General features: G+C 37.8%; 1 protein-coding gene across 3 annotated transcripts in view; it reads left to right on the top strand.

The window, feature by feature from the left end:
- Window positions 1-16,562: 16,562 nt before the first annotated feature.
- Window positions 16,563-22,264, top strand: part of GUCY1A1 (guanylate cyclase 1 soluble subunit alpha 1) — a 36,166-nt gene continuing 30,464 nt past the window's right edge. The window contains exons 1-2 of one of the 3 annotated variants that reach the window (XM_083861045.1): window positions 16,574-16,639; window positions 18,470-18,612. The gene's annotated coding sequence lies outside the window, so the exon portion shown is untranslated. Of the gene's footprint in view, window positions 16,640-18,469; window positions 18,613-22,264 lie in introns of all 3 variants that reach the window. The other 2 variants (XM_083861044.1, XM_083861046.1) reach the window with 2 other exon arrangements.

Here is a 22,264-nt window from a genome sequence, read left to right as displayed (position 1 = left end):
CTGGTGGCCCAAAAATACATGGCAAGAGTACACCACCCACACTGCAGCACTTCTCATGCACCAGGGTGGGGAACAGAGAATTATCCTTTAGTCATTCTGCCCATTTTGAGCAACTGACATTTGTGCAGTTGTGAAAAGAGAGAGCTTTCTTCTACGATGGGGTATTGGATCCTTTAATTTGTTGAAAACAGAGTTCATTTATAACCTGGCCTAAATGGGTTAGATAATGTTCTATACATAAACACATATACACATATTTATAAACTCTACACATAAGTACGAAAATATTTTAAGCTTCTGTGTGTCTTCTCTGGCTTGCAAGACCAAAGAATTCATGAAGCAACTAACCAAGACAACACTGGTCCCGCAGCACTGCAAAAAGCAAGAGAAACAGTTCATAAACCTGTATGTTTATTTTGATTTACTGCTGAGAATTACAGATGAGAAGAATTTTGCTTGCCTCCTGTTCTCTCCTAAATTACTAGGCTAGTTTCCATAGAAAAGTTAAATCTGATTTTGGGAGGAAGAACACATGCCCAGTGGATTTGTATACATTGATTGTCACAATAGGAAAACTGAATGTGGTGACTACAAAAGATCCTTCCAGCAATATTTACTGAATAATGATTTGAATGCACTGCAACATAAAAAGGAATGCTGTATGTGTTCTCCTGCTGCACCCAAGAAGGGATATCAAGGCCCAGCTTTAATATGGTAAAGGCAGGAGCAGTTGTGATGGAGCAGTTTTCCATTCTTATTACAAAAATTATCATTTATAACCTGCCATTTTCCATTCCTGTCAGAAACTTTGTGACAAGAAGAGATTTTCTGCTTAAAATAAAGATGTCTAGAATGCTCCACTTTATTTTTTGTGTGAAAGATACTCAGTATGTCAGAGAGCCTAGCCCAAAGCTTCCCATATTCTGTAAAATACTACAGGATGTTCTTTCTATTCTTCTATTTTGCTCAATTGGCTTATGCTGCTTTTTGTTATGGGCTGAAAAAACTTTCATACAGACACATAAAATCTAGCCATTCCAAATTAGGTCCTTAAAAATGTATGTATAAACCCTATTTATAGATATACGCATCTACTCTAATGATATACTGTTTCTGAACACCTGAAAAAAAATGAAAACAGACTTATATATGTATTTATGGAGTAGGAAGTCTAACAATCTAAATTTTATCCAGCACAGATGATGAAAAAAATTAAAAGTATAATATTCATGAAGCTTTTGATCATCTTGTGCATTGATAGTTACCAAAGGCTTATCTTCCAGGTGGTTTCTGAAAGCAAATTCAAAGCAAATTTGAATTGAGTAAATTAAGATTTCCAAAAGCTGCAAAGGACTAAAGGAAGGGAAGGAAAGAAAACCTTGGAAAGCTACCAAGAGAAACAAAGAGAACATAATGAAAGACAGAATGGGCTCAAATTCAGCCAGCAATTCATTAATCCCACATCTCAGTGGTGGGAAATGCTCAGAAATAAGAAATTCAGGTTAATAAAGGAAAACAGCAGCTAAAAGGCTTAGTCCAATGTAATACAACCCAAAAAATTACCCTAATCTCTCTCTTATTTTGGAAAGTCTTTCCACTTAAATAAATTGCATGATATATTTTGCAATAAATTTGTTTGTTTTTAAATGGCATGGAGAATTATTTTCTAAAGCACATACTTCTTGAGTTGAGATTCTGTGGTATTTGTTGAAACTTCATGTACTTTATTTCCGAGCTCTCTGAACCCTGATGGAAGTCAGAAGGCCAAAAATAGGAATTTTTCATAAATTCTTCTATTTCAGTTTTAATAATAAAGTTTACTGTTCTGCAATTGCTAGCTTTCCTTCCTCTCTTTTATGCAGCTTTATTCAACAAGGCTCGACTTGTACATATATTATACTTAGTTATAACAATTGCTTCCTATAATCAGAGCAAATTACGTTTGCTGTAATTTGTCTTTTGAATCCGCACTAAGCTGCTGAACTTTTGTGTGTTAATCCACAGCAGAAAAGCATGAGCATTTCTGACAGGTTTTCAGACTGAAGCAAACATTACCAAAATAAACACAACACAATGTGTTCACAATTAATTAGTTTAACCAGGGCACTTTAATTTCTCATAGACAGAAATTTGAATGAATACAAAGAAAAATAATTTAATTATAAATATACTTGCAGTTGAGCATAATGGTGCCATCAATTTTTTAGTGAACTCCATATTACAGTCTGTGGGGAATCTGTTAAAATATTGATAGCAGGATATGGCCCATTATGAGGACACACATTGTGTTCTATTTCAAACAGAGAATTAATAAAGATTTGTTTCAGGAGGATGTAAGAAGGATAAACAGTAAGGCTTATTTCAGTATGTCACTGGACCATAGAAGGAAATCTGACCTATTGCCTTCCACTTTTTACTTTACCTTGAAGTTTATACATAGGAAAAAAAAAGAAAGAAAGAAAAAAAGAACAGTGTGAACTAAAAAAAAAAATATATATAAATAAATAAATAAATAAATAAAATATTATATATTTATATATTTCCCCTCTATTATATAATAAAAACTAGAGTTACCAGATGGACCCAAGTAGTCAAGGAAGTGAACTTCTTTTATTTCTTTCCTGCTTTTTCTCATACAGGTTTACCAGAATGGCAAAAGATTTTTCCATTGTTTTGAGGGAAGGAAATAAAAGCCTCCGTTTTTAACTCAACCTTCTTGAAGCCTTACAGAATGCATAACAGAGACACTAACACAGTATTTCCTATCTTTTGTCCTTTTCTTTCTTCCTTAGAAATAAATACCTTTTATAAATGCTCCCTAGTTAATTTGGAGTGCTCAAAAGAAGACGAGAATATAACACTGGTGGCAACTTACTATTTTGAATTTATATGTGATACTCTGTTCTTATTTTTCACTGTGTTCCCACATAAAATGTTCACTCCTTCACTTAATTCATTTCCTCTACCTAGGAAAGAGAGAGAAAGGATGAGGAAGTGGAGGATAATACAGACTGTCAAGCTGGCATAGTTCTTAGGACCCAACAATCCAGACTGACAATCTCCTTCTGTTCATTGTACACTTGGTTCATCTGCCATTTTGGAGCAGCCAAAACAACCTTCTTGGAAGGAAAAGAAAATTTATTGCCTTTTAGACATGGATCTTAAAAACTTATGAACAAATCCTTTATCATCAGGTTTCATAGTTTTGGTAAAGTGGAAGCTTACATAACTTAATGTTACTTATTTTAGCAAGCACAGCAATATAGGAATATACAGAGACAGCCAGCTGACAATGACAACATTTTGGCCAAAGGAGGTTTTTTGCTTTCCCTGTTGGCAGGGCAGGGATATCTCTCAGAGCACTGATTAGGTGGCTTATAGCTCCCCTTAGCCCCCTAAGGGATAGAAATTTGGAGTGTATGTCCCAGCTGACAAGCCTGATTTGAAGCTGGAAGCAGTTTATGTCAGATCCCCTATGCAAGGGCAAGTAGAATTGATAAGTCTTGGAAACACATGTGGCACCTGTACAAATGCCAAAACAGCTCAAAATTGGCTCAAAATTATGCTAAATAATGATTAAAATACAGAGGTCTGATCCTGATCTCACTGACATCTGTTTCAGCAGGGCAGGAGCTGCAACCTTGAACCTGTTCAAGCATGGCAAATCAAGAAGCTCCAGCTGACTGCAGCTTTGTACAGAACTGAAGCCAGCAGTCTCAGGGTCATTGAATGCCAATGTCATTTGTAAACCTTTTTTGTTGTTGTTGTTGTTGTTGTTAATATTTAAGGTAAAAAGCTAACAAAGAGCATTTGAATAAATACATGTTTATTATCTAAGAAACAATCTTTCTTGTGTATCATCCATCTATCCCAGGAGTAGCACTACTGAAGTGAATGAAGAATGGCATCCAGTAGAAATCAAATAGTGAGAGTAGATACTGAATTAACATATTGCCTTACATCTGCCTTATCTGTGTGTGTCATGGCTGCCCCTGAAGCCAGCATGTCAGTGCTGTGAAGAGAGTTTTGCACCTCAGCTTTCTACACTTCTTGCTTTTGGATATGGTAACTGAGTGTGAAGCTAGGCTACTAACATGAGCTTAGTTCATAAGCAGCAGCCTTTTTCATGTACCAGAAATCTCTTTTTTTTTTTTCCTCCAAAAAGCCAGATGGAAGTAACAAGTGATATGTTATATACACTGCATTTCATGTGCCTGCAATGCCCAGAACAGCTGCTTGAGAGAGATCAACACAAATGAATGGTCAGTCTTTATTACTTTGAGTATGCGGTGTCATTACCTGACCTGAGGACAGAAGAATGGATGCAAAGTTCCTAAGGACCTAAAGCTGCAGAAATGAAACAACAGCCAAGGTGAACGTTTAGTTGTGATCTGGCTCATCCTGTGCTATAGCTCTCAATACCCATTCCTACACATCACATCAGGAATATTAAAACATTTTGTACATGCAAATTCATTTAACAAAATACTGAGAAGTATCAGCATATGTACTTCAAATATATTTCAAGTAATTCCATTTCATATGATAAACTCAAGTGTTTATCTACATTAGGGCCTGCAGAAGTAAAAAATATTTCCTTTGAAGCAACAAATAAATTAATTGTTCTGATATCATCTAGGGACAGGAAAGTTAAATTGCTTTAGACAATACCTGTCAACCCATTGCATAAAAAATGCTACATTCAATCCTGTGAAATATTCCTTTGCATAGAAAAAAGGGCATTACAATGTGCATATTTATTCTCATGCATAAAAGAAATGTAAACATTGCTCCCAGTCTGTGCATATGAGAGTAAGACACAGTGAATCACCTTTTGGAAAACAGAATTCATATGGAAAAATTGTTTTACTTGGAACCTGAGACACGATGTGCTGCATGATATTGCAATACATGATACTGTTGTCATGTTGTATCCTACCTCTTTAGAGGAAACAAGGGAAAAGACAAAGAGTCTTTCACCCAGCTAAGATGAGAAGAGAGATGTCTGTGAAGATGTAGATTGGAGGAGGAGAATGTTTTTCTGGTGGGTAGAAGCCTTGAGAGTTCCAAGGCAAGGGGGGGCAGGAGGGAAACAGCAGCCAAGGATGAGGCAGTCACAATCTGATGATCAATCTGCTACATTGTAAAAAAACTAGGATTTGTCCCAAATGCACAACTGCACTTCCTAAACTTTCATGACACAATTGAGTGTATTTCCCTAATCAGGTTTAAAAAGTAGTTGCCTATGTGCCATTCCCTCAGGAGGTTAAAGATGGAGCTTTTCTATTATGTAAGAAGTTCAGTGACCATAAAACTGTATTATGCAGCCATTTCTCAAAAACATTTCAAAATATCTCTATCTATGTGTTAAACTACAGCAGGAAGCAAAAATTACAATAAATTCCCTTTATACATTGTATCTATATTTGACCTATGTTTTCTTTCTGTGAAATTTTCCACATAATTTTTCTGGTGGTGATATTTGACAGAGTCAAAAGAGGAGATCAAAGAGTAGAACTAAAAATAATCAGAATTATTTCTTATCCTCCCTCCTTTTCACACTTCTCATTTTCTGTCAGTTCTGTTTAATTTTTACTTTTTCTGCTTCTAGTAAATCTGTGTCCTTTTAAATTTAGCCAAAGCTCTGACAATTATACTTTTTTTGTTCTGGTATACCAGTGATAATAAAGATTCTACTGGATAAAAAATTCTATTACTTAACAGAAGCCAAAGCTATGACTCACACATTAGGTAATCAGTATTTTCCATAAAACCTAGTATTCTATATAGGTAAGACACAAAGTTTTTACATTTCAGAGATCAGCAGGCACATGCCCTTTAAACAATACTTTTTGCTAAACTTTCAGTGGTTTGTGATTTGATTGTTTTTCTTTCAGCAATATTGGCAACATGAATTGCCTGCAAAAAGGCAATATAAATAATTTCAGAAAATTTATCATGCTCTTTAAAATAAATTTCTTGTTGATTTAATATAATGACTATTTGAAATTCAAAGTTGTTCTATTAATGCATGGCCTACTAAGAGATAATATATTTGATGGCCACAACAATTAGCTCCTCTAATCCTACAGAAGCTTCAATGAAGAGCTTTGCAGTAGTCTGGCTTGGTCAAAGAAACTTGAATTGACCTCCTTTACTAACAAACTCTTAAAATGCTACATTAAACTCTGTGTTTGTGAATAGTTATTGTCAGCTCTTTGACAACATTAGGATTAAAAGAAAGAAATGGAACAACATCTCAGTTTTGGCAATTCTAAAGCTGTGGCTGCTAGGAAAAAAGGATCATTTTGGTAAATGTTCAGATTTTCAGCTCATTCATGAATGCAGCAAGTAGATAATTTTTTTACCCATGAACATTTAGAAACTCTTATAAATAATCCATCCATTATGGACTTGTCCAGAAACTGGATTGTCTATCTGTACACGTGAGTAAAAGAACAAGACTTTGGCTAAGTGTATGCTACACGAACAGGAAGAGTAGATTTTGCCAGACTTTTTCCTGAGTGTAGGTAAGTACTGGGAATATACTATTTAAATGATAATCTGACTGTAGACATGTTTCTATCACACACAAGTAGGCTGACTTGTAAGGTTGCCTAGTTCAATCAGATGTTAACTAGGAAAACTCACAGAGTAGTTGCAAAGAATTTAAAAATGCAACAAAAGAGTATTAAAAAAGCATAGAATACCTAGGTAAAAAAAAAAAAAAAAAAAAAAAAAAAAAAAAAAAAAAGTGGATAAAAATTCTCAACCTACTTTAGAACATCTTTGGTTTCAGGTATTTCAGTATACAGTCTAAACCCAACAACAGGAAAATCTCTTTTGCAACAGAACTAGGTCTGAACATGTCTGCAAACCAGACCTGAGCAGGTGTGGCCATTCTGTATATGGAAACAAGCAAATATTTTTTGTCAGAACAATCCCTTTTAGAAAGTCCAGATTTTTTTATTATTATTATTTTGACTAATAGCATTCAAGACATGCATTTTTAGATTTCAGTACAGTGAAACATTTATGGCTTAATTCAATTTGCAATTCAATTACATATAAAACCAGAAAAATTAAATCACTGACAAGGTCATGTTGCTGCAGTTATTCAAACAGATGTACCACTGCCTCCAGAAACTCTGAAATTATATTTCATTCTAAAGCTTACTAAATTAAGCATTTTTTAGACAGAATGGCAGGTAAGCAGTCTTTTGAATCTTTTCTCTCTCTCTCGAAAATTCTTCATTGTTTGGATGCATGTTGGAAAGGCTTATTAACGAGGTCTATTTTAGTCTTTTGAATGAAAAATCAAACTGAAGGAGACCAGGACAGAGAGGCCAGGACCACAAAATGATCTTTATCTTTTGTTTTTGGTTTTTTCCCTTGGCTTTTTATAGTTTGTTTTGTGGGGTGTATTTGTGCTTTTCTTAATCAGGAAAAATAATGAAATACACTTCTGAGATTAGAAAAGCTTTTATGAAGAGACAATCTTTAACATATCACCTACAAATGATTAGTTACTGGTGAAGGAGCTGTGGTTCTGTTACACGAAATGCCATGGTGATGCTGATAACAGCATGTGGGTGTGTAGGAGGACAATGAGCACTGGTGCATGTGTCTGCAAAATCATGGATGTGCTTTGTGGGGTTTTGGTTGCTAGTGTAAAGTACGTAACTTGAAAATATTACAAACATAATAAAATGTGCTTTAGACTCTGCTTTCTTAATATCTTTCCACCTAAGGAGCTACCTCAAGAAAATCATATTAAACCTAAGGACACTGAGTAAGTCCTTGGGGAAGTGATGAGGCTAACAAGTGCATATGATCTTTACTGTTTGAGGAAGAAACCTTTTACTCTGCTGGCTGAAGGATATTTTTACTTCAGTTTTAAGGATGCATGATCCAGCTGTGCAAAACTCCTCTATCACAGTGCCCTTTCAGAGTATTTTCAAAAACTAAGTTATTATAAGAATAGCAAAATCACAAACCACTTTAGAAGCTTTTTAATTTCTCCCCATCAATTTTATGAGTATCAGTTTGGACAGAACAAGTCTAGGCAGTGCAGGCATGTATTTATTAATGCCTATCTTGCAGCAAGAGCAGTGGCACTTGGTGTAATCTAGCAGTGGAAATTTCATAGAACAGCTAGTATGTATGGACTTGGAAATTTGAGAAAAGCATAAAATCACTCAGTAGTGCTGCTCTTTTATTTAATTCACAATTTTATTTTTTTTATTCTCACATATATTTTAATCTTTTGCCAGGTAGCTTTTTTGCTGGCTTTTCAGAACTTGGCTTCTTTTCTCTTTTTCTTATTCTGTTTCTAGTCATTGTATTAAGTCAATTCCAGATTTCATTCTTTTGTTGTCTTATTATCATATTTAGTTATTCAAAACTGAGAGCATGCTACTTTGTACTGATTTAATACAAAGAATCTACTCATACACTTATTCCATGGAAAGGTCTACAGAACAAAAGGAATGTCAGGCTCATTATAGGACAATATGCTCTGCAAGGAACTAATTCTCTGTTATGAATACAAGCGAGAGGTGAAGGGATAATGACACATGCTCACATTTAACATAAAATAGAAGGTTTCTCCCAAGATGTGGAAAAAATTAGGAAGTTTTAGAATGAGGAAAAGACACCCATATATTTTGGGGGGATGCAGTGAGAAATCAACATTTTATTTTGTAGGAAATCAATGCTGAATATGTTTAGTATGTCAAATTCAGGTGATAATACACTTTCATCTATAGTCAGTCTTGAGCTGGTTAATATGTGGTGGTTCTTACACCATCAGTGCTCAGCTGACACAGTGCACTGGGCTTCACAAGGAGGGGCACTTCCTTTTTCAGTTCTCTGTAAGCCAATCCATTTCTATCTCTCCACAATAAATGTTTTATTTCTTCCCATGGAAGGCAGAAGGAAATTAAGAAGCAATAAAAGAAGAGGACAGTAGCCTTCACTATTGCTGGGAAGTACAAGGAAAAAAAAAAAAGGAAAAAGGAATTGGGGGTGGGTAGGGGTGGTGAGGTACAGGAAAGTAGAAAAGAAAAAAAAGAAAGATCTGACAGGCAGGAGAAATAAAAATAATATAGAAACCTCCTTGATAATGTAGTTTCCATTTGTTTGAGTGCTCCCAGAGAAGAAAATAGAACTGCCTGCATGTGTGTAGTCCTGTAAGTCCTGTAAGAAAAAGGTTCCTCCTTTGGTATTTTTCCATTTTTCCTAAAAAAACCCAACAAACCAACAAATAAATAAACCCCAAACCAAACCAACCAAACAAAAAAACCCCAAACAAAATCCCAACATGAAAAAGACTGAATTGTTTTTTTTCTCCCTATGAATTTTGAGCTAGGTTTTCATTATCTAGTCATGATTTGTCTGACTAGATAACTGGAGGTTAATGAGGTCACTCATTAATGAGGTCACAAGCTTAGTATTTATTTGAGTTTACTAATATCAAGCAACACAGTTTAATAAGGTGGCAGGGGAGAGGGGTTGCAGGCTTTTTTATGAAGAATTAGAAAGCCAACGCCAATCAGTTCTTAGCAGTATGATCAGCCCATTCAAAATTTCCAGAACTCAGTAGCAACTGCAAGAGCTAGATTCTGATGATGAGATTACCTTAGCTCTGTAAGTAGCCCATTATATTTTAACTCTGTGCGAACCATGCTGAAAAGTTGCAAACCAAAATGATCCAGGAATAAAAAACTGAAAAGAAGAAACCCATACCTTCAGTAAAGTCAGTAAGCATTTGCCATGGTAAGTAATTAGAGTAAAAGATAAATATTTACCTATACAAACCAACATTTGCAAAACAGAGGTCAAACGAGTTTTACTTGCAAATTATGTTCTTGCTTTTCCAGTGATGACAATTCAGAAATGTATTTCTTTGGACACAATAGGATTCCCAGAACAATGTCCCTTTAACTACTCACAGTATTTCCCCACAAAATCAAGGGTAGATCCAGATGTTTGCATAACAGTATCTAAAAGAAAAACTTCATGAACTTGTTCAAGAATATTTTCATCAACAATTTTTTCTATAGAAAATTGAGAGGGAATATGTATAGGAACTAGGATTTTAGCATGCATTTGTCCTCTCATAGCATCCAAACAGATAAAAAATGGCTGGAATCCATCATACTTAACACAATGCAAACAGAACCTTCTTAACAAAAAGCAAATGAGCAATTTTTATAATTACATAATAACAAAACTTTATCTAATTTAGAAGATCAGAGACTGAAACATTGAATGAGAGCTACTTTTGTTCATACAAATTATACTTGATCTTATTTTGCAATATTGCTAAAACAGTATATAATATGAATGCCTCAAATGTGATTGCCAATTTGTGCACAGGTTTTTTTCTCCTTACATCATTTTAACAGCTGAATTAAGCTCATATTCAGAGACTGTGAAGAGAGGGTAGCAGAGAAAGTCCACAAGAGTGGACTACAGTATATAAATCAAACATTTCCCAAAACTGAGCGTATTGATGAAGAAATACCGAATTTTTTGCTAGTTTTGAATTCTTATGCCTATGGGAATCAATTCACCAATGTGATTATAAAATATGGAAAAGGCTAAAACGTGTTGCAGCATACATGCACTTTATGATGTTTGCTCCCTGCACTCCTAAGTCCCTGAGCTCTGTGCTCCCTTTCAAAGCACTCTGCAGCTGCTTTCCTGCTGCCAGCCTGCCTGCCTGCCTGCCTAGGCTTCCTTTAATGAAAATCAAGCCACAGTGGGAAAGAATCCATTTGCAGAGCTTGTCCATGACAAAGTCAGGGTGTTGCCAGGCCACACACCTGCAGCAGGGAACTGAAAACTTACTCAGGATCACACATCATAAGCATAGCCAATGTTTAGTACAACACAGGACAAAGATTTCATAACAACTCGCTCAAGACAGGAAGGATGCCATAACAATTTAAATTAGAGGAGGATGCAAAAATTTTTCAATTACCCAAGATGGCAATTGTATTTAAAGCTGTATTTAAGCTTGTATTTAAAGTTGATAGTTTCCTAAATATGAATTCATAAATGAAATAATTTTATCATCTGGCCAAATATCACTGCTTTCTTGCATAAAAAGACGTAATAAGACTTGATCAGTTCAAACAAGCATTACACCCATCTTTCAACTAAAAATAAGAATATTGGGCAAGAAAGCAAATCCAGCTGGAAGATGTTTCCACAGGAAGTCTGACTGCCTCTATCTTCCAATGAAAATGAAAACTAAGAATCCTATTTATCTGTCAGTGCTGTTACAACTTCTGTAACATCCCTGTGACTCTCCATGGTAATTTATTGTGAGAACTTCACAAAATTGTATTTCTGTACACAAGATACAGACATACTGTTAGAGCACACATAGTAAATCTAATCTGCCCTCCAGGAAACAGCAGTTTACTAAGAAAACTTGCAACAGAAACAAAAATCTTTTAGATCCTCAGAAAGCTTGTGCTCCAGGACAGCTTGCTTGCAGATGTACGAAGTCCATGAAAGAAGAGGAAACCTGTGTTTTTATTAGTTCATTGAAAATCCCTTCTTCAAGGCAGACTTGAAACTGTGCAAGACTTTCTTTGTTGAAAATATAGACATTAATCCTGATAAATACTCAGATCTGACTGATCATGGCTGAATAACTGTGAGAAAATGAGATGTCCTACTCCAAAAGGGAGTCTTTCGGTGAAAAAAACTGAAGGTAAAACATCTAACATTTGTACCTTTTTGATATGTTTTCAAACAGACACGTTTCTGAAGAAGGAGCTCATGAGCCTTAAATAAGAGTGATTTCTAACTGAGAGGATTTAACATTGTTCAGAAAGGGACCTATTGAGTTAGTTGTGGATAAATCACTGAAACTTCTTCTGAATTTGATGTAATTTGGTAAGATGCCTTTAGACACATCAGTGGCAGTATGTCTTCCTCAGTATTTTCAACTTCCTATACCAAGAACAAGTGAATCAATAAATGAATACTAACCAGGTGGCAAAGGTATCAAAACCCCACAACTAATTTCAGTTCAGATGTTCTTTATACAGTAGAAGACTAAATTAACCCTTCAACTGGCATCACACCTTTTGGTACCTGGATTGATCTTAGGAGGCTCTTAAAGCGGCACAGTGAATGATACATAGTTTTTTAAGTTTTTCAAATTTTCATCCATCTTCAAGTTTAATTCTCATTTCCTGTTGTGTAAACCCTGATTTGATTACTAGTGTCATGGATTAGGTGACTGTCACCTTTCTGTGTTGTGTGCACCTCCTCTGCACTGGAGTGGAAAGGTAATGTATTTCTCATGGGACACTCCAATAAATGTCATTACATGGCAATCCTGAAAATGCAGCATTACACAGTGGGGTAGAAATTACAATTACAAACAAGAAGCATGATGGAAAAAAAAAAAAAAAAAAGAGAAAGGAAAAAATCAAACCTACAAAGCCAAGCATTACAGTTAAAGCAAGAATCAAATTTGTCTGTGCCTTGAAAAAAAGATGCATAGCACAGCCACATCACCTCTGGGTTCAATAATCCACCAAATAGAGATGGACTGAGCCAGGGAATCCACAGGGACTCTGATTGACCAGCTTGACTTCACAAACAAAAACATAAATGAACACTATAGCCAAGTGGATTTCTACCTGGAGCACTGCACATTTGCTACAGTGATAAATGCAAATAAGATCATTTTAGGCTGCCATAAACATTCTATGGCCTGCATTAGGGAGAGCATAGCCAGCAGGTGGAGGGAGGTAATGCTTCCCCCCTACTCAGTAGTGGTGAAGCACATCTGAATTTCTGGGTCTAAGCCTGGGCTCCCCAGTACAAGAGAGAGACATGGACTTACTGCAACAAGTGCAGCAAAGGTTAAAGTGCTAAAATGATTAAGGGACAGCAGCATCTGATGTACAAAGAGATGAGGAGACAGCTGTGACTGCTCAGACTAAAGAATGCAAGGCTTCTGGAGATCTTATCCACATGTATAAATATCTAATGGAAGAGAAAAGAATAGGGAGCTGGAGTCTTCACAGTGGTAAGACAAGAGGATGTGGATGTGTATTTCACAAACTGAAACACAGGAAATTCCTTTTTAATATAGGAAAATAACTTTTTTTTTTTTTTTTTTTCTGTGAAGGTTGTCAAACACTGCAACGTGATGTTTAGAGATGTTGTGGACTCTACGTCCTTGAAGACACTAGAAATTTGGCTGCACACAATGCTGAAAAATGTGTTCTAGTTGACCCTGCTGTGAGCAGCAGGGTTGGATTAGCTCAAGTCCAGAGGTAACTTCCACCCTCGTTCTTTCTGCCATTCTGTTATCTGCCAGCATCTCCAGCCCCATGGTGCTGGTGCTTGAAGCCATCCAGGCTGAGCCATCAGCTGCTCAGCTCCACAGCTCTGGGCTGCAGCTTTCTGTATTTTCAGAAATTTCAGTTGCCATGGGGGAGATGATACATTTGAGAGGTGCTTCTTTGAAGACATTTGATTTGAGAACTTGAATTAAAACAGCAGATGTCAGTAAATGGTAGTTTAGGAGTGTTAATTATGCCCTGAATTATGATGCCCTTATATTTGATTATACATATATCTTAGCACCATTACATATAATACAATCTTTTCATCTTACTGGTTGAAAAAAAAGAACTTTATTTTATAGGAGAAAATTAAGAAAATTTGTTGCCATTTTTAAGGGTGACATAAGTGTTCCTTAAAACGTGACATCTTTTTTTGGCATTTGTAGGATCTCACAGCTCTTATGGAAGGAATTTATCTAATCTAATTTTGTTTGGAGAACTAACTTTTCAATACTAAAGTAAAATGAATACTGTCTTGTATTAATACTTTGATTAATATAACATGAAATACTATTCTTTCAATTACTCACTGCAAAGATCCTATTCATAACCATGTTCTTTGTTTTTATTTGGTGCAAGTTTGCAAGTACACACATAACAATTGTTATGACAGGGACGAACAGTGGCTTTCCAAGAACTATGAGAGACCTTTGTGTGCTGATGATCCAGTTCCTCACCAAATGTCCAAATTCATTGTTCTTGTCCAGTGTTCATTTGTCACCCAGGTCACAGAAGGTTTACACTGCAGTGATCATCATATCTAAATCTGCACTGCACATCCTGGAATAGATATTCTCTGTGCAACAGAAGCTCTTACTCCTTTTGGTACAGAAACCTGATAATGGAATTCACTTATATGAGTTGCTCAGAATCTGTTTCTACTTTCTTTTTTTTTTTTTTTCCCATAAATGTCTGGTTCCCTGAAGCAAGAAAAGTGAGTCTGAAAAGCAAGAGTTAGGGTAGTTTCCAAATGAGGGCAAACATTAGCACGGCCACACCTTGCCTTGAGACTAATTTTTGTATTTGAAGGCAAGATACTGCATCAATGCATTATCTATTAATACAGTAATTTTATGAGGTACACAATGTCCTATGTTCTTTATCACTCAAGTTTCATATTGCTTGTCAATAACTTCAGAAATACCAAAAATTTGGCTTTGGTATTATTTTCAGTTGACTATCTGGTGGCTGAAGGAATTAATCACTTCTTTAGCTGACAGATTTCTCTTAACATGGTAGGCAGGGAAGCATGGTGTGAAGCAGATATATTTATTAAACCATCTTTCAGTTCTGTCTGTCAGGGAAGCAACAAAACATTCACACCTTAAGTTTGATACCCTTTCTTGCATAAACTTGGTCTGTTCAAAACCACTTGGGAGATGTGCTACTTTCACTTTGGTTGATTTTGACATGTGCTTCCACACAAGCTTATTAAGGTACAACAGTCAGTGAGCTACAAGAAATAACACCCTTCTCTTGCTGAGTAGGTATGGTGCTCCTTCAAATTCATCCTTCAGCTTACAACAGCTGTTTCTCCTGGTGAAATTTTCTGTTTGCTTCCATGCGACATGATAAGGCAACTATTCCTACAGTGAACTCAGTCACTGTTAATTGTTCAAGCCCCACAAATTTATCGTGCTGAGCTTCCAAAAACTATCCATTGGTTCCATTCAGTGAAAATACCATGAAAACGCTTTGGTAATGATTTTAAATTTGTTGACTTATCATTCTGATGTCATGTGAGAATTGAGAGCACGATTTCAGACCTGGGCAACTCTACAAGGAGTGTTTTATGAATCTGTGTTCTAAATTGAAGTTGGCCATCTGATACACTGATGTTGTGTAAAGGATTATTTTTTTCTCTGCTTATCTGGAAAGGTGTTTCCCTTCTTTCATTGTTCAGGTGTTGGGAAAGAAGGGACAGGAAGGACTTATGAATATGACTGCATGGCAAGAAATACTGTAGATGTAAAACCTGAGTGAAATAGAAATGAAAGCCAGTTTCGAGATGTGAGCATGGCAGGCAGGAAGATGGTGATGAGCTGGAGACAGGAAAACAAAAGACAAGAGTGTTGCCTTTCCACCTTGGCAAAGACATCTGGGAACAAGTGCATAAGAAAGAAGTCTATAGAGCTTAGAATATAAAATGACATGGTAATGTAGTAGTTCTCATAGGCTGCATGCAAAGTTTGTAGGTTTTGTATCTCACACCGGTTGGTCACTCTAAATTAGAATATTCAACAGAAAAAGAGATATAATGTATTGTAACAAGAGGATCGCTCTCTTCTCCGCTCTTCTCCTCTCTTCTCTGCTCTTCGCCGCTCTTCTCCTCTCTTGTCCTGGCTCTCTCCTTTTGCCCTTACCTCTCTCCTCTGGCCCTCTCACCCTTCTTCCCTTACCTCTCTTGGCCCATCCCCTCTCCTCTCTCTCACCTCGCTTGCTCCTGTTTTCTCCCCACGTTTTTCCCTGCTCCTGCCCCGTTTTTACCCCTCAGCTCTCTTCTATCTCTCTCCCCATTCTCTCTTTAGGGCTTTGCTCCAGCCCAGGCTGGTGGCTGGAAGCAAAGCCCTTTTTACCCACCACCCTTGTAATAATAAAGCCACATGTTTCTAGAGCATCTCAGGTGTGCAGAGTTCCTTGTCCCTGCCATCCACAAAAAAAAAAAAAAAAAAAAAAAAAAAAAAAAAAAAAAAAAAAAAAATTCTACACTCAGGTATTACCTTAAGTAGCAGCACTCCAAGCCTACAGTAAAATAGGTATATACTAGGAATACCACTAGCAACAAGTAAATATAAGCCGCGATAGAGGAAATTCGACTAAAACAAAAATGGCAGCAGAGGTTTTCAAAGGGGAAGGCTGTGAGGAAGGACAGTGGTGTAGAAAAGACGTCAGTAACCGCGGCGCCGTGGCCCCTCACCACACGGGTTCCCTCAGGGGCGGCGGCGGCAGAGAGGGCCGGCTGTACACTGCTCACAGCGGCCTTATCGACACCCACACCCCAGGGGGCCGCACGGCGAGGGGGCACTGGCTCGCAGCCCCCGGCGATCCCCGGGCAGGGACCTCTCCCCTCAGCTCCCCGGCCCTGCCCAGCCCCGGCTCAGCCCAGGCCCGCCCCGGCCGCCGCCGCCCCCGCCCCGCCCCGCCCGGATTGGGCCCGCGGGGAGGCCCCTCCCGCCGCCGCGCCCGCTCCCCAAATACACCTTGGCGGCGCCGGGGAGCGGCAGCCGCGCCTGCACACAGCCCCTCGGCGGGCCACGGTGAGTGACGGGGGCACGGAGGGAGTCAGGGAGGCAGGGAGGAAGGCAGGGAGGAAGGCAGGGAGGGAGGGAGAGAGCGAGAGAGCGGGAGAGCGGTGCCCGGGCGCGCAGAGGGGCGGCGGGGACCCTGGACAGCGCTGTGGGACGGGGCGCCCGGCCGTGACCGCCACCGGAGCTCTCTCCGGCCGGGCGGGGATCGGTGCCGAGCCCCCGGGAGCGGGAAATCCGCTCCCCTCATCCCCCGAGCCCCGAGTGCCGTGCCCCAGGCAGATACAGAACAGGCAGCGATCCGGGCTGGGAGGCTCGGGGAGCCGCCGGGGCTCCGGCCGTGAGGGGTGGGCTCTCCGGCGGCCTTTGTGCCTGCGGGGCTTTCTAAGAACTGGCCAACTGCCGGTGCTCGTCGAGATAATTAAACCCGAATTCAGGCTGGTGTTACTGCGTTATGCTTAGGTAAGGTTTCTTAGCCGGTTTTTCAGAGTGGTCTGTATCATTCCACATCATGAATTAGACACAAAGCTGATATTTCATCACACATTTGATGCTCTAGCAATAACTTGATCTCTGCCTCTGCTATTCTGATAATTTCTTTTTCCTGGAAGAATAAATGAACCTCTTAACTGTGTTGCATTCACGATGATTAGCAGTTTTTCAGTCAATTTTCTCCCCCTTCTTTCTATTTTTTTCAAGACTTTAGGCTCGTAATCCCTTTTCTGAGTGAATAGTTTTGTTTCTGTGGCTAAAGCTCAATGACCATTATTAGCCTACGGTTAGTATTCCCTTTATAAAATCATTTGTAGCTGTAATCATGAGATACTTGAAAAGTTTTTTGTCTCATATATAAAAAAGTGCTTTTATAGGTCTTCTATGCATCTTATGTGCTGTCTCAAGCTTCTAAAATTCCTCTATTTTCAGAGCTAGTCGCTTCTTCTGTGGATGTAGTAAGATGGCTTTCTGAGTTCAGAGGGTGATTTAACAGGGGAAAAAGTCACAAGCAAGGATGCAGTCTGTCTGTAATGCTGTATTTGGGCTTTTCACTTCCACTGGGCTGCAGGTTACACTGTGCTGCATGGAGGTTGGTCTAAAGAGAGATGGTCAGACATTTGCTGTTTGGAATATTAGTAGGAAAACCAAAATTTTTATTCACTCAGATTTTCCGTTGTTAAGCCTGAGAATACAGAGCTACAGAAAAAAGAAAATGTAACAGAGGAATTCTTCATAACAAGTGTAAGAGTTTAATTATATTTGTATGAATAGAACAAAGTGTTTTACTTATTTGGAAGTGGTCTAATCTTAGAATTTTTCCTAAGACAAAAGTCCCAATGGAGCCACTCCCTTTTCTTGTAGTTAGAATTAAGATGATTTGTTTCCAAACTAGAAAAAGTAGCCATAAGGAAACATACACTTAAAATCATATAAATGGCTTTATTACTTTTCTAGGGTCAGGAACAAAAGGTGGTGACAGCCTGTACTGGGAAGAGGTTCCTGTAAAAGACTATTTTACATAATTAATCAGAGAAGATAAGCAATTCAGGCATCCAGAGAATGTGTGCAAATGTGTTACAGATGTTTTCTTTCTAGGGAAGAGAATCGTAGGGAAGTTTCTTGCTTAGATTGTGTTGCTCTGGGGTGCTACATGTGGCCCCACATTCTGATGACCATTCTTTGCCAGTAGCAAGAACCTCAAATGAGCCAGGAGATTGTAAGGAAGCATAAGGAGCACTGTAGCAGTCATATAAAACTTTGTGCTCTCATTCCCCAAAAAAAAAAAAAAAAAAAAAAAAAAAAAAAAAAAAAAAAAGGCATTTGCTGAAATTGTGCTCATCCAAACAGGCAGGGAAAGTATGGAAGGAGAGAGAAGGAAAACGCATATTGAGATTTCCTGGTTGTACTTCCTTTTTTTGTGGAAATATGTAGCTTGCAGCTATTATGAGTCATGACAATGCAAGATCATCAGGCAGACATTGGAGGAGAAGGTAAGGAATTTAGATCTACAGTGGGATTTTTATTCTTTTTAGCATCAATGTTTCACTGAGGTCTCACTGTCCTCTCTTCCACTGGTTCACTTGCTGAGTGCTCACATAAATTAATCAAATTTTTGATCAAACACTAAAAATGAGAAATCAGGGTCTGTAAAAGTAAGTACTCAAGTTGAGTATACTTGTCTTATTGGGATTAATGCTTTCTTTAATAAAATCTGTCCTTAGCCTACTATGACAGTGTGTTTCAAAACAATCCCATAGTGAAATCAAAACACGAGTAAGAGTTTATAATAAAATCTAATATGCCAAATATCAGTAGTAGTCAAAACCTGGTTATGTCATGCCATAAAAAATAAAATATCAGTGCTATTATGAGTGTGAATGCCATCTGTTTAAAATTCTAAAAAAAAAATAAACTCCCAAGACTCAAAATAAGTAATGCAAAAAGCCAAGATAGAGTCTGTAGCAAACACAGCTATTTTCCTTTTAAATGCTATGAGATTTTAACAAAAAATACTGTAAATAGTATTGTACTTTAAAAAATTCCCAAAAACTAAAAATCAAGCACCTCAGTAATCTAAGCAAGCATATGCTCTGTTCTAAATTATCAACAAGGAAATATGTGTAAGGAAGTACTGGCTCTATTTTGTATCTGCTTTGTAAAGTAACAACAGGTTTTAGTTTTTCTTGATAAAAGCATAATAATTTAAGAAAAGTTCTGTATATGTAAAAAGAAATCTTATTTTAAAAAATTATTGGAAACTACAGGACATGATTTAAAGTATGTTGTTGTAATGTTATTTAGAAATCATTACATTTCAGATTGCACATTTTATTAACAAATGAAATTTGGGCCATTGGAGAGCTGCCATCTTTGCTGGGATTCCTTGCACCTTTTTTACTATTTAGGTTATAAAGACCTTTATTGTCTACATGTCTTCTAAAATTTACTGCATTTATTTAGACGTTTGCTATTGCAATTAAGATTTTTAGCATTTGAAATTAAATTAGGGCCAAATCTCATATTTGACATTACTTTGAATATTCTTTCTAGCACGTCTTCACCATTTGAGATATGGCTGTATGTATGATGTATGTTCAGTTGTATGACTAGTAGAGATTCAAGTTTATCATTAAACATTCTATATTTTTAAGTCAGTTCAAGGCATTGGTTGTTGTTCAACAAGCAACACTATTCAGGACAAAACGTTAGTATCTGTTTAATTTTAAAATTACAGTAGGATTTAAGCACGTGCTTAAATTGACTGGGGCTTCTAGCTATGGTGTAAACAACAAATTAATTTTTTCTAATAAAGGCAGCAAAACTTGCTAGAAACAGCAGATGTTTTATAAGGTTTTCGTTTATAGGTTCACATGCTTTGGGACAGTTGAAAAAACCATGTTAATATCTGTAATTAACATAAGTACTGACTGCAGTTCATTTGGTAACACGCCCTTCTTCCATTTTTTTGGTTGTCCTCCTCGGGTGATGGCAGTTGCAGGTCAGTGCTAGGAAGTGGCTCACCACACAGGATATTTATTTTTGTAGATGTGGTGTCTGGAGCAAGCTGACATCTACTCCCTTTTTGTAGGAGTTCACGTTTCACTGCTCTCAGTTGTTCTGCTGCTTCATCACCTAAGCCAGAGCAAATACCATCTGTACAGGTTAGTTTTACTTCACCACAGAGAGGCCTCATCATGTCCTGTTCATTGATCCAGACCCCAAGCACCTCTGTGAGCTTCAGGGCCTCAGTCTTTAGGAGAATCCCACCCTATCAGAGCATAGTATTTTGTGATAGTCACTTCCACTTGTTTTTCGTTCATGTTTCCTATCATATGATAGTTTTGTTAAGTGGAATAGATGCCCTTGCTAAGAATATTACTGCTTTCAGATTTAATTGAGATTTAATCGTGTTTTAACTGACATTCTTATTTGATTCAAATGCCCCTTCCACAGTTCAGGTCTTCACTGCTACTTTTAAACACTCTCCCAGCTACTTGAACTTGGCAGTATTGTGGTACACATTATTCTTGATCTTACTGCTCTGACTCTTTAAATTAGTTCCTTTGTATTACTTAAAGTCAATTTGTGAATTGATTTTCTTCTTGCATATTCAATATTCACACTCGAAGTAGCTGTTCCAAGAGAATAGTGCCCTGCCAGCAGGAGCATTCAAACGAGCCCCTTCATGCAAGTCAGCCTGAGGAGAGTTCTTCCTTACAGGGAGCACACTGAGCCCAGATGATAACCAAGCTGTGCCCTTACATGTCATTTCTGAGAGAGTATTTCTTTCGTGAGAGCCCCTGTCTGCACTTCCTATGCACAATTATCTGCCTGTAAACAGAGTGCTGTGCTGTCACTGCTTGAGTGACAAGGCCACTTTTTTCTCTGCCCTAAGGCAAGGGGGAAAATGCCTGGAGATTGTGCAGGGGGCTGTGGGGCATGAAGCTGTCTGGAACTCTCCCTTGGGATGGTTTGGCTATGCCTGGCACTTCATGCATGGCTATGCCCATTGATTGTTTCAGCTAAGTCCATATAGAAAATAGGTCAGCCATGCAGTGGCTCTGGAGAAGAGCTTTAATTGTGTGCTTGTAATCTAGAAACAGGACGTGTGTATCATCTTGGAGGAGACTGGAACCACTTCCAGAGATGTTATCAAGCATTGTGGAATCTGGCCCTTAGACAGCTATTTGTATTAGAGAGCTGCAGGGAATATCCCATGCAAGTCATCCAATTGCCTCCCTGTGAATAAAGTTAAAAATTCTTGTTAGAAGGCAGCATGCTAAAATTCTTTGATTATTTTCCCTTCCACAAATGAAAATTGAAAGAAAAATACATTTTTGAATTGAATCTGTTCTGAGTTATTCAGAACAAAAATATATCATGCTTTTGTGGAAAATGTATTTTGTGGGAATCCTCCTGGTGTAATTCTAGAATGTCACTGATTCCAGAGAGTGCAGTAAAACTTATGGTTTCTGTGATGCCACATATAGTAGTCGCTACTAAACTCTCCACTTTTAATGAAAAATAGCACAGAAATAAATTTCTCAATAGTATATTAGACAGAAGTGTGTTGTACAGCGGTGACTGCCTTTCTAATGCTGACCAAGGTAAACGTGTGCTTAATTTCATTTTAACCTTGTATTTCACTTGGCACTTGATACAGATGCAGACTGACAAAAATTGTTCAGGGGAAAGCTGATTACCCTCCTCGGCAAATACAGAAACTCTTCACACACGAAAGAGCATTAGTAAAAGCCTGAATACAACAGAGGAACACCTCAGCAATATTTCTGGTTTGTTATTGGGAAAAATTGGCATTTTATGTTTGCTCATAAAGATTTCTATGATTTGAAAACGCAAGACAAGATACTCAGGTGGTGCCTTCTGGTTAATAGGGAGTGGCATCTGCGCACACGGATAGCCGTGTTTCTCCCTAGCCCTGACTGCAGGCATCCAGGAGCCTAAAATACTCAGTGCAGTTCCTGTTTTAAATAGAACTGCTAAAAATGGCAAAATTTCCATGTCTTCAGAGAAAGCATGTATCAATCTTACTTTAAATTTCCTTTTTTGTTGTTTTTGCCAAAATTGTCTTCATAGTTGTCTCTTGTCTCTTTGCACTGGCAAGCTGGAAGTGCAAAACCA

Source organism: Zosterops lateralis (assembly GCF_965231275.1).
Source record: "Zosterops lateralis genome assembly, chromosome: 5".
NCBI classification, from domain to species: domain Eukaryota; kingdom Metazoa; phylum Chordata; class Aves; order Passeriformes; family Zosteropidae; genus Zosterops; species Zosterops lateralis.
Note: the sequence above shows the minus strand (reverse complement) of the source record. Positions and strands in the feature narration are given on the sequence as shown.